This window comes from Elephas maximus, chromosome 4 (genome assembly GCF_024166365.1).
Source record: "Elephas maximus indicus isolate mEleMax1 chromosome 4, mEleMax1 primary haplotype, whole genome shotgun sequence".
NCBI lineage: Eukaryota > Metazoa > Chordata > Mammalia > Proboscidea > Elephantidae > Elephas > Elephas maximus.
The window spans coordinates 13931645-13945175 of record NC_064822.1 but is presented as its reverse complement, the minus strand read 5'-3'; the positions used below and the strand labels follow the sequence as shown (position 1 = coordinate 13945175).

Genomic DNA, 13531 nt, shown 5'->3' with positions numbered 1-13531 from the left:
TAAGTCAGAGTTGATTGACAGCACCAACAATATCTTATGTAGGTCCCTAGGTGGTACAAACTGTTAAGTCAAAAGGTTAGCAGATTTGAACCCACACAGAGGCACCTTGAAAGACTGGCCTACCGATCTGCTTCTAAAAGGCCACAGAATTGAAATCCTATGAACGGTTCTGCTCTGCACATGTGGGTCACCATGAGTTGGAATTGACCTGACTGCAACTAACAACACATGGAAAAAAATAGTACAACTGCTTGATAAGGTAGCTCACTAGCATGAGAGAATATAGTCACACAAATTGTACTAAACTTAAATGGCAGTGCAGAGGGAGATTTCCAAATCTTTGAACAATGATTGACAAGCCAAACAAATAGAAGCATTAAAACTCAAGAAAATAGAGACAACTGAGAAATGTGAAAAAAAAAATTTAAAGAAGTGTGTATAAAATATACAGGTGAGAGAGGACACCCAAAATCAATAGAAAGATGAAGCAACATTATAAAAGAATCAAGCAGCAATTTTGGAAATTGAAGATATAATAACTTGGCAGGTAAAAGAAAAAAAAAAACTTCAATAGATGAATAGTGGGTAGGCACAACTGAGGATATAGCTGAGAACACAAGTCAGGTGAGTAGAAAATACACAAAATGATTAAAGGACTTTAAAGATACAACAAGAAACTTTTAAATACACTTAATTGAAGATAATTGGGAAAATGGGGGAAGACAATATTTCAGTTGATTTTTTATTCATGATTGAAGAAATACATGAGCATTTCAAATTTTAAAAAATCGTATCAGGATGGCCCAACGTGGCAGCTTAGTCACACACACTTTGCCATCCCCCTGCAGTGAAGAATTAAGAAACCAAGTGAAACAGATACAGATGACAACCTGGGCATCCACAACAGCAAATGGAAGGATGAAGAATTAGATCCAACACCGAAAGGAAGGGGAAACTGAATTAAAACAGCAAATGAGGAGACTTATGGACTGCAGGACCCTACCAGCTGACCTGGAGTGGCACGGTCACCTTGAGAAAAAGTGAACAGCCTTCCCAGGTGAGAAATGCAGGAAGGCAACTTCATGGAAGCCCCAATAGGAGACAGAGATACTGTGTGAGCAAACCCGGGATGAAGCAAGGTGAGCAGAACATGAACTAGATCTAGGGAGGGAAAGTGTAGGTAGACAAGTGAGAGTCCTAGGGAGCCAGGCAACCACAGAGCAGGGAGGGAGCCAAAAAATAGGGATAGAACTACTTACCAGCAGTGGTCCCTGATCATTTGGGTGAGTGATGCTGGTGGAGTGGAGGATCCTTGGAGTAGTAGGTAGAGATCACCCACACAAAGAGACTCTGGGGAGTCCACCCCTTCTTGCACTGGGTAGGGGCAGGTCCTGATGGGAAGCTGCACTCTGTGGGGAATGCCTGGCACCCACACCACAGACTGGGGGAATGTGCCCTCCCCTTCTCCATCCTGCCCTCCCAGTGACAAAAAGTGGACCTCCCTCTCCCTCACAAGGTATCTATGGTGAGACTGAAGGCTTGTGATCACACCCATCCATCCCCATATACCCACTCCTGCCATTGATCCATGGCATGCACTCACACACTGTCGAATCTGCCATCAGAAGCTTGTGCTGGATCATTCCAACCACCCCTGCACCATGCTGCCTACTCAATGACCAGTAGTTTAAGTTCCCATGACACTTACATGGTGACTAGTGGTCTGTGCACCCTCACCCTCATCACCCAGCAACCAGCGGTGTGCACACACAGCACCCAACCGAGCAGCCAATGAGAATGCTCCCTGCACGCATGCACAGGTGACTGAGTAGACAGACACATCACCTCATAGCAATGCCAGTCACATCCTAAGAGGAGCCAGCTACATCCCTGCCAAAAGACCAGCAGGAGATACTGGTGCCTTCATCCAGGATCCAACCAGATGCAACAGCACACATCCCATACTCGAACAGTTTCTGCAGGCTGTCTACACTTGCACTGAAGCCCCTTGATACCTTGCTGCCTACTGAGATGCCAATTCATGTAGGCATTGTGGGCCTACCCTGTCCATTTAGATAGTATTCCCTCACAGCAGATATGGAGACAGCCTGCCCTGGCCTCCGGAGAACACACTAACTGTTAGTACCAAACTTAATGCCTTGAAGATAGCAGATAATAAATCATATGAAGAAAGAGGATAAGATGGCTCAAACAAATAAGCAAAATAAAGGGGGAGAAAACCATTCTGAGGAAGAATTGGTAATGGAACCACCTGACAAGAATTTCAAAAGACTTAAATATAGGATTCTCAGATGTCAAGGAAAGCAGATCAGAACCCTAAAAGTATTCATGAAAACATTATAAGAACAAAATTACAAAGTAAATAGGCAATTAGAAACCATACAAAAACAACAACTAGAGATCCAAAAGATTGACAATAAAATATCAGAAATAAACAACAGTAAAAGGACTTAGAAGTAGAATTGGATCAATGGAAGAAAGATTCATGGAAATAGAGAACAAACCCTATGATACTCATTTATTTGAGCAACATTCAGAAAAAAATAATGAAGAAAAATAAAGAAAACCTAAGGGTTATGTAGGAGACTCTCAAGAGGAATAATTTATGCCTGATTGGAATTCCAGAAGGGGAGAGGAAAAAAAAAAAAAAAAAGGCACAGAGAGAATTGTTGAAGAATTATTGGCAGAAAATTTCCCTAATATCGTGAAAGACAAGAAGTTTCCAACCAAGAAGCTCAATAAACCTCATACAGGATAGATCCCAAAGGAAAGTCACTAAGACATATCATAATCAAACTCTCCAAAACCAAACACGAAGAAAGAATTCTGAGAGCAGCTTTTGAAAAATGAAATATCACCTACAAAGTGAGGCCAATAAAACTAAGTGCTGATTTCTTGGCAGAAATCATACAGGCAAGAAGGTAATGGAATGACATATATAAAATTCTGAAGGAAAAAAAATTGCCAGCCAGCAAAACTGTCTTTCAAATATGGTGATGAAACTAGGACATGTGCAGATAAACATAAGGGAGTTTTAAAAACCAGAACAACCTTACCAGAAATATTAAGGGGAATCCTTTGAACAGAAAATTAACATTAGACAACAACCTGAGATTAAGACACATGACAGCAGCATCCACATACCAATCTTGATAAAGAATTCTTAAAGCAAAATAAAGCTTCAAAACTGAAAACAGGGGACCAGAGATGTCAATCTGTAAACAACAACTTCAAAACAAAAAGGGAGAATACTATAGTTATAGAACTTCCATATGTAGAAGTCAAGGCGATATCAAGACATAGCAGACTCTTTTAAATTTGGAAGAGAAAGACAAGTGTCATAGTAACCACAAGGAAAATTAGTAAACCTACTCACCAAAATAAAAGAGAGTCAGCAAACTTAAAATCAACAACAGAGAAGAAAACGAAAAGAAAATCCATAAACAAAAAGAGCTCAACACAGAAAATTAAGCAAAACAAAGAAATCGTTTCTTTGATATAGATATATAAAAAAATAGAAGATCTAAATAATACAATCAACCAATTTGACCCTCATAGACATGTACAGAGCATACCACCCAACAGCAGCAGAGCCCCCATTCTTCTCCAGTGTACATGGATCATTCTCTAAAACGGATCATTTGTTCAGCCATAAGCAAGCCTCAATAAATTCAAAAACATAGAAATAATACAAAGCATCTTCTCTGATCATACCACTATAAAACTACAAATCATTAACAGAAGAACAAGGGGAAAATTAAATACATGTAAACTGAATGACATCTTACATAAAAACAATTGAGTAATAGAAGAAATTAAAAATGAAATTAGAAGTTGAGGCAACATGGTGGAGTAGTCAGATATTTTGTATCATCTCTCTTACAACAAAGACAAGAAAAAACACGTGAGTTAGATATATGTGACAATCTAGGAACCCTAAGCATTAAAGACAAAGCCGAAGAATTGGACTGTGCAACAGGTGGAAGGAAAGACAATTGAAAAACTGCAGAAATGGAGAATTATAGATCCTCAGCATCCTGCTAGCTGAACTCGCACAGCCTGGACATATTGAGATAAACAGCAGTATCCCAAACTAAAACCCACCCCACCTGGTGCAGCTAAGCAGTAGTGACACTCCATGAAACTCCAGAGTCAGCCAGAAGTGATTCCAGCCCTGCAAAAGTTAAGTGCACACACCCTAACCACTAAGTGCACCTCAGCCCCTTCTACCAAAGATCCACAGGTTGAAGAGCACTCCTGTTCCCTCACCCATTCCACTCCCATTTCTGACAGCCATCCGGTGGCATTTAACACCACCATGCCCCCTAAGCTGGGATCTCATGGCCCCAGTTCAGAGGCACCCACCCTCAGCCAAGCCACAAATGCTGGGGGTCCATGAATTTGCAGTGCCCTCCACTCCCTCCAATCACATATACCAGTGCCTTGCTGGTCAAGCCAGCACAGCACAGCCAGATCGGGACAAGGCAGGCAGCGTTCCCAGCTGAAGCCCACTTCACCTGCAGTAGCTAAGCATGAATTGTAAACCTGTGGCATTTGACACCATCCTGCTCAATAAGCCGGTAGCCCTTGGCCTGGTCCAAGGTATCTGCCCCTTTGCCCTGTCACTGGTGCAGGGAGTCCAGAGACATGCAGTGCACTACACCCCCTCCAATCACCTGCACCAGCACCTTGCTGGCTAAGTTGGCACAGAGCAGCCATACTGGGAGAAGACAGGCTGCATTCCCAGCTGAAGCCCACTCCACCTGCAGCAGCTAAGTGGGAACTGCAGACCTGTGACATTCACTGCCACCTTGCCCCCTAAAACTGAAGCTTAACCACCCATGCTGGGGGTTAAGGGCTGGTAGTACTACCCACTCCATCTAGCTGCCGATAACAGGGGCTTGAGGACCAGTGACACCACTCCAGCCAATAGCACTCGGTGTCCAAGGACCAGCTGCACAACCTAGCCCATGACATGCTCTAGAAGACAGGCGCATACCCTCCAAATGGGTACCCATGGACAACCAACACCCCCCTGCCTTGCCCCCCATATCATTCCCCACTGCAACCAGAAGTTTGTGCCTGCTCTAAACACCACCACACACTCCTGCCTGCCTAGGACTGTCAGAGAGAGTCTCTCTGCATCACCCACCCAGTGACCAACTACTCAGGCATCTTAGCCTCTACCATCCAGCAACTGGTGGAGTACAAACATAAACTAGAAATCAATAACAGAAGAACAAGGGGAAAAATTAAATACATGGAAACTAATCAATCAATACCTTGCTTAAAAACAACTGGGTAATAGAAGATATCAAGGAAGAGATACAAAAGTTCGTAGAATCAAATGAGAATGAAAATCTCTTACTAAAACCTTTGGAGACAGCAAAGGCAGTGCTTAGAGATCAACTTATAGCAATAAGTGTACACATTCAAAAAGAAGGGCCAAAATCAAAATATTAACCCTACAATTCTAATAAACAGAAAAAGACTAACAAAAGTAGCCCTCAGGCACCAGAAGAAAAGAAACAATAAATGTTAGAATGGAAAAGAAATGAAATAGAGAACAGAAAACCAATAGAAAAAATAAACAAGTCCTAAGTTGGTTCTTCAAAATGATCAACAAAATTGACAAACCATTGGCCAAATTGACAAAAGGAGAACAGGAGAGGGAGCAAATAACCCAAATAAGAATAGAAATGAGTTTTATCACAATAGAATCAACTGAAATAAAAAGAATCAGAATACTAAGAACAATTGTACTCTGACATATTTGAAAACATAGAGGAAATGGACAAATTTCTAAAAGCACACTATGTACTTAAACTAACAAAAACTGAGGTAGAAAAACTAAACATACATAGCCTTGACCTGGATGGCTTCAATGGACAATTATAGCAAATTTTCAGAGGAGAGCTCATACCAATACTACTCAAACTATTTCAGAGCACACAAAAGGAAGGGATTCTCCCAAATTAATTCTATGAAGCCAACATAACCCTGACACCATAGCAAAGCAACGACAACATAAAAAAAAGAAAATTACAACAAATATCCCTCAAGAATATAGATGAGAACATTCTCAACAAAATTCTAGCCAGTGGAATTCAACAACATATCCAAAAAAAAAAAATACACCATGACCAATGGGTTTCACACCAGGTATGCAAGGATGGTTCATCATTAGAAAATCAATCAACGTAATCAATCACATAAATACAACAACACAAAAATCACATGATCATCTCAATTGGCACAAAAAAGGTATTTGACAAAGTCCAGCACCCATTCCTGATAAAAACTCTCAGCAAAATAGGAAAGGAAGGGAAATTCCTCGATATAGTAAAGGACATATATCCAAACCCACAGACAATGTCATTCTAGAGACTGAAAGTATTCCCCTTGGGAACGAGAAGCAGACAAGGATGTCCTTTAACACCACTCTTATCCAACATCATGCTGGAAGTCATACCTAGAGCAACAAGAAAAGAAAAAGAAAGGGTGGCCACATTAGTAAGGAAGAGGTAAAACTAACCCTATTCGCAGATGATACAATCATATACATAGAAAACCCCAAAGAAAGCTACTAGAACTAATAGAATATTTCAACAAAGTTGCAAGATACGAGATTAACATACAAAAATCAGTTGGAGTGCTGGCTTCGGCAGAACATATACTAAAATTCGAAGGATACAAAGAAGATTAGCACGGCCCCTGCACAAGGATGACATGCAAGTTCATGAAGCATTCCATATTTTTACAAGGATAGACATATGCACACCCATGTTCATTATGGCATTATTAATAATAGCAAAAAGATGGAAACAACCTAAATGCCCATCAACAGCTGAATGGATAAGCAAGCTATGGTACATACACACAATGGAATACTATGCAACAATAAAGAACCATGGTGAATCTACAAAACATCTCATGACATGGATAAATCTGGAGGACATAATGCTGAGTGAAATAAGTCAATCACAAAAGGACAAATATTGTATGAGACCACGAAAATAAAAACTCCTGAAAAGGTTTACACACAAAAAGAAACAATCTTTGACAGTTACGAGGGAGAGGAGGGGTAGGGAGGAAAAAAAAAAAAAAACATTAAATAGACAATAGAGAAGTGTTAACTATGGTGAAGGTTAAGACAGTACATATTACTGGAGAAGCCCACACAATTTGACCAAGGCAAGGCCACGGAAGCTCCATAGACATATCCAAACTCCCTGAAGGACCAAATTACTGTGCTGAAGGCTGGGGATCATGGTCTCAGGGGACATCTAGCTCAAGTGACATAACATAGTTTATAAAGAAAATGTTCTACATCCTACTTTGATGAGTAGCATCTAGGGCCTTAAAAGCTGCTCAGGGGCCATCTAAGATACTCCACTGGTCTCACCCCATCTGGAGCAAGAGAGAATGAATAAAACCAAAGACACAGGTAAAGATTAGTCCAAAGAACTAATGGACCACAAATAATACAGCCTCCACGAGAGTGAGTCCAGCACAACTAGATGGTACCTGGCTACCACCACCGATTGCTCTGACAGGGATCACAATTGAGGGTCCTGAACAGAGCTGGAAAAAAATGTAGAGCAAAATTCTAACTCACGCACACACACACACACACACACACACACACACACACACACACAGCTCAGACTTACTGGTCTGAGAGACTGGAGAAACCCCGAGAGTATGGCCCCAGACTCCCTTTTAACTCAGTACTGAAGTCACTCCCGAGGTTCAACCTTCTGCCAAAGATTAGACAAACCAAAAAAACCAAACCCACGGCCATTGAGTCGATTCCAACTCATAGCGACTGCATAGGACAGAGCAGAACTGCCCCATAGAGTTTCCAAGGGGCATCTGGAGGATTCGAACTGCCGATGTCTTGGTTAGCAGCCGTAGTACTTAACCACTATACCACCAGGGTTTCCAAAGATTAGACAGGCCCCTAAAAAGCAAGACTAAAGGGGCACTCCAGCCCAGGGGCAAGGATGAGAAGGCAGAAGAGGACAGGAAAGCTGGTAATGGGGAACTCAAGGTCAAGAAAGGGAGAGTGATGACATGTCGTAGGAGTGGTAACCAATGTCATTAAACAATATGTGTATTAATTGTTTCATAAGAAACGAATTTGCTCTGTAAACCCAAATACAATATAAAAAAATAAGTAAAACAAAGAAACAAAAATTAATTGGATTTGTCTTCACTAACAAAGAGACTTCAAAAGGAATCAGGAAATCAAAACCATTTACAATAGCCCTCAAGAAGATCAAATACTTAGAAATAAATCTAACCAGGGATGCAAAAGCCTATAAAAAGAAAACTACAAAACAGTACTGCAAGAAGCCAAAAGACACCTACATAAAATGGAAAAACATACCATGCTCTTGCATAGGAAGACACAACATTGTTAACATGTCAATATTAACCAAAGTGATGTTGGTGGCTTTGAAGATGAAGGGGGCCATGAGACAAGGAATGTGGGTGGCCTCTAGAAGCTGGAAAAGGGAAAGAAACAAATTATCTCCCAGAGCCTCCAGAAAGGACATAATCCTGCTGACACCTTGATTTTAGTTCAGAGGCACTTGTGTTGGACTTTTGACTTACAGGACAATAAGATAATAAATTTGTGTTTTTTTAAACTGTTAAGTTAGTGGTAATTTTTGGGGGCAACAATAGAAAAATGATATAATCAAATTTTATTTCTCTAAATTATTCATACTGAATTATAGGAACATAGAAAACCAAGAAAAACACACCCACACCCACACACATGCATTTCCACGTCCACAGATCACCATTTGGAATGTTTCAGTAGGCATGTTTAATGAATGGAAATCAATTTTTTTTTCTTCACACTGATTTCTAGCTTACTTTTTTCCCACCTAGTAAGCATAAATATTTTTCCCACGTCATAGATATTACTTGTATATACAATGTTAATGTTTGTACAATTTTCCCATATATGAATGTTCTACAATTATTTAACAATATACCAGTTATTGGGCATGCATGCCCTTTTTTTTTTTTTAATAAGCAGTGTCACAGTGAATGTACCTGAGCATATTTCTTTGCCTACTTGTTTTATGGTTTTCTTAATATGACATCCCAAAGTGGAAATTCTGGTTTAAAGGGCATGAACATTATTTAAGATCTTGATACTTGTTGCCATACAGAAATATTCTACCAGTTTTTGCTCCTTTTTTTATACCTGTATTTGCGATGTTGGGGGGGGGTCGGGAGAGGGAGGGGGACAGAGAGAGAGAGAAAACCCAGAGGGAAGGAGCCAGGAATGTCATGGCCTAACTCTTCCTCCTGATATTCTGGTGTTTTTGCTTCTGGAAGCCTGATGCTAATTATGACTTTGGTGTGGGAGGGTGGGCTCTCCTCTACAAAAAGAATTACCCCACCCTAATCAACCTACTACTCTCCATAATATAAAAATGATCTTACACACTAAGTTGCTAATTGCCTCAATCTGTACTACTATGGAAGGAATTCAGGTCTCCATGGAAAAATATACAAAATGAAAAAGTTAAATAGGTAGATAAATGATTAAATAAGTCTTTTTTTATTCAAATGAAAATTTACCATTTGTTATAAAAATGAAATCATCTAAGCATCACTTCAAATTAATCTGTGTTTACATATAGTTTTTTTGGCAAATTATTTCTCTGAACATCACTCTTAGTTTTCTCATCTGTAAGGTGCTGAAAAGAATACTTAACAGAGAGGTGGGGCCAAGATGGCAGTATAGCCAGATGCTTCCAGTGATCCCTCTTACAACAAAGACCTGAAAAAACAAGTAAAACAATTATACTTATGACAAGCTGGGAGCCCAGAACATCAAAGGCAAAGTTAGAAAACAGACTGAGCAGCAGGGGGTGGGAGAGTCGGTTCAGAAGTGGAGAGGAGTTGCCGGGCCTGAATCACTGGGATCCCTCAGGCACCAGTCCAAGGAGTGGCTGTGGTGGGCTGGTAGTAGAGTAAGGCCATAGTTTCCTAAGGGAGAAGCAGCCAGCCCCACAGCCTACTCACACCGCTGGGACCAGAGAAAAAAGCACTCTTGGTAACAGCCAAGTATTTGTGTATATTTTACTGCACACCCCACCCCCAAGCTGGCTTCAGAGGCTGTTGATTTCCCTGGGACTGAAATAGGCCCTGTTGAGTGCCTGGAGCTATCCTCCGGGCCTTGGAGAAGGAATAAATTTGCAGTTGGGGCAAAAAGATAATTTGCCAGCTTCAATAACCTGGGGAGCTCCTTACTGGCAGACTACAACTGTTTCAGCTGTGCGGTGGATAGGTGGGTGTTTGATGATTGACACCACTTTGTCTATTAGACAGGGTCCTCACCGACCCACATCAGGGACCTAAGGACTGGTGGCTCCACTCAGGTCACCCAGCCACCCACAACAGGGGTCCAAGGATAACTGGTACTTCCTAGTCCTTACAACCAAAAGCATTGGGCAGCCATGGTCCTACTGTAGAACCAACCCACCTGTATGCTCTAGGGAAGAGGGACATGCTTTCCTCAGAGTCACTTGGGGGATGATTCTCCGCCCTCTGCCTTGTTCAGAGTGTGACTCCCTGCTACAATAAGATACGGGTACCTACACCAATCACCCCTGCCCCTCTAAGGCTGTAGGACAGAGCCTGCACCACACACTTGATGACCAATTACCTGGACACCTGAGCTGAATCCATACAAGAAAAGTGAACGGATTCCTAAACTGATATATCTGATAACAACTCCAACCATCTGGTGACAGGAAGTCAGACCTTCAAAGGCAAAAGTAATTAAGCTAGCTCACTCAAGCAATCCATCTGAGTGTATCAAAACAAAACAAAGCAAGAAGCTAGGATACAGTAAACAAACACAAAATAAACTAATACAATAACTTACAGATGGCTTGGAGACAACAGTCAATATCAAATCACATAAAGAGATCACCATGATCTCTTCAACAAGTTCTCAAAACAGAAAATCAAGGGATCTTCAGGATGAGAGTACATTCCTGAAATTAAGAGATGCAGAATAAAAAAGATTAATATTAATATACAGAACCCTTCAAGACATCAGGAAGGAGATCAGGCAATATGCAGAACAAGCCAAGGAACACACAGAAAAAACAGTTGAAGAAATTAAAAAGGTTATTCAAGAACATAATGAAAAATTTAATATGATGCAGAATCTATAGAGACAGCAATCAGAAATTCAGAGAATTAATAATAAAATTACAGACAACTCAATAGAAAGTCAGAGGAGCAGAATCAAGCAAGTGGAAGGCAGAACTGGTGAGCTTGAAGATAAAGCACTTGGCACCAATATGTTTGAAGAAAACTCAGATAAAAGAATTTTAAAAAATGAACAAACCCTAAGAATCCTCTGAGACTCTATCAAGAGATATAACCTATGAGTGATTGGAGTACAAGAACAGGGAGGGATAACAGAAAATACAGAGAGAATTGTTGAAGACTTGCTGGCAGAAAATTTCCCTGATATTGTGAAAGACAAGAAGAGATCTATCCAAGATGCTCATCGAATTCCATATAAGGTAGATGTTAAAAGAAAGTCGCCAAGACATATTATAATCAAACCTACCAAAACCAAAGATAGAGAATTTTAAGAGCAGCGAGGGATGAAAGAAAAATCACCTACAAAGGAGAGTCAATAAGAATAAGCTCAGACTACTCAGCAGAAACCATGCAGGCAAGAAGGCAATGGGATGACTTATAGAAAGTATTGAAGGAAAAAAATAGCCAGCCAAGAGTCCTATATCAGGCAAAACAGTCTCTTAAATATGAAGGTGACATTAGGACATTTCCAGATAAACAGAAGTTTAGGAAATTCATGAAAACCAAACCAATACTACAAGAAATACTAAAATGAGTTCTTTGGTTAGAAAATCAATAATATCAGCTATCAAGCCAAGGCTGGAACACTGGACAGAGCAATCAGATCTCAACCCAGACAGGGAAATCACAAAAATAAAACAAGATAAAAAAATGCTCAAAACAGGGAAACAGCAATGTTATTATGTAAAAGAGGACATTAAAACAATGAAAAGGGACTAAGAAATGTAGTCATAGATCTTTCATATAGAGAGGAAGACAAGGTGATACAAAGAAATAAAAGTTAGGTTTAAATACAGAAAAAGAGGGGTAAATATTTAGGTAGCCACAAAGGAGACAAGCTATCCTACACATCAAAATAAAATACAAGAAAAAAATAGAGGCTCAGAAGAAACAAAATAAACAACAACAAATATGAGGAAAAGACAATATATAAAGATAAACTACCCAGCACAAAAATTAAGAAACTGTCAACAACACACACAAAAAAGACATCAAAATGACAGCACTAAACTCATACCTATCCATAATTACACTGAATGTAAAAGGACTAAATGCACTAATAAAGAAACATACAGTGGCAGAATGGATAAAAAAAAAAAAATGATCCATCTACATACTGCTTACAAAAGAAACACTTCAGACATAGAGATGCAAATGAACAAAAATGGAAAGGGTGGAAAAAAATATATCAAGCAAACAACAATCAAAAAAGGAGTGGCAATATTAATTTCTGACAAAATAGACTTTAAAGTTAAATCCACCACAAAGGACAGGGAAGGTCACTATATAATGATTAAAGGGACAATATACCAGGAGGTTATAACCATGTAAATATGTATGCACCCAATGACAGGGCTATAGGATACATAAAACAAACTCTAACAGCATTGAAAACAGAGATAAGCAGCTCCACAATTATAGTAGGAGACTTCAGCACACCAATTTTGATGAAAGACAGGACATCCAGAAAGGAGCTCAATAAAGACACAGAAGATCTAAATGCCACAATCAGCCAACTTGACCTTATAGGCATATACAGAACACACCACCCAAGAGCAGCCAAGTATGCTTTCTTTTCTAGTGCACACGGAACATTCTCTAGAATAGACCACATATTAGGCCATAAAGCAAGCCTTAGCAGAATCCAAAACACTGAAATATTACAAAGCATCTTCTCTAACCATAGGCCATAAAAGTGGAAATCAATAACACGAAAAGCAGGGAAAAGAAATCAAACACTTCAAACCTGCTTAAAAAAGACTGAATTATATAAGACATTAAGGATGGAATAAAGAAATTCATAAACTCCAATGAGAATGAAAACACTTCCTATCAGAACCTTTGGGCCACAGCAAAAGCGGTTGCTCAGAGGTCAATTTATATCAATAAATGCACACATACAAAAAGAAGAAAGGGCCAAAATCAAAGAATTATCCCTACAACTTGAACAAATAGAAAAAGAGCAACAAAAGAAACTCACAGGCACCAGAAGACAACAAATAATAAAAATTAGAGCTGAACTAAATGAAATAGAAAACAGAAAAACAATAGAAAGAACAAGAACAAAAGCTGGTTTTATGAAAAAATCAACAAAATTGATAAGCCATTGCCCAAACTGACAAAAGAAAAAAGGAGAGGAAGC

General features: G+C 39.7%; 1 non-coding gene across 1 annotated transcript; it reads left to right on the top strand.

Moving 5' to 3' along the window:
- The first annotated feature begins 6673 nt into the window (after nucleotides 1–6673).
- On the top strand, nucleotides 6674–6780 carry LOC126076636 (U6 spliceosomal RNA). Its single transcript, XR_007517561.1, has one exon. It is a non-coding gene; the product is annotated as a U6 spliceosomal RNA (small nuclear RNA).
- Nucleotides 6781–13531: the final 6751 nt, after the last annotated feature.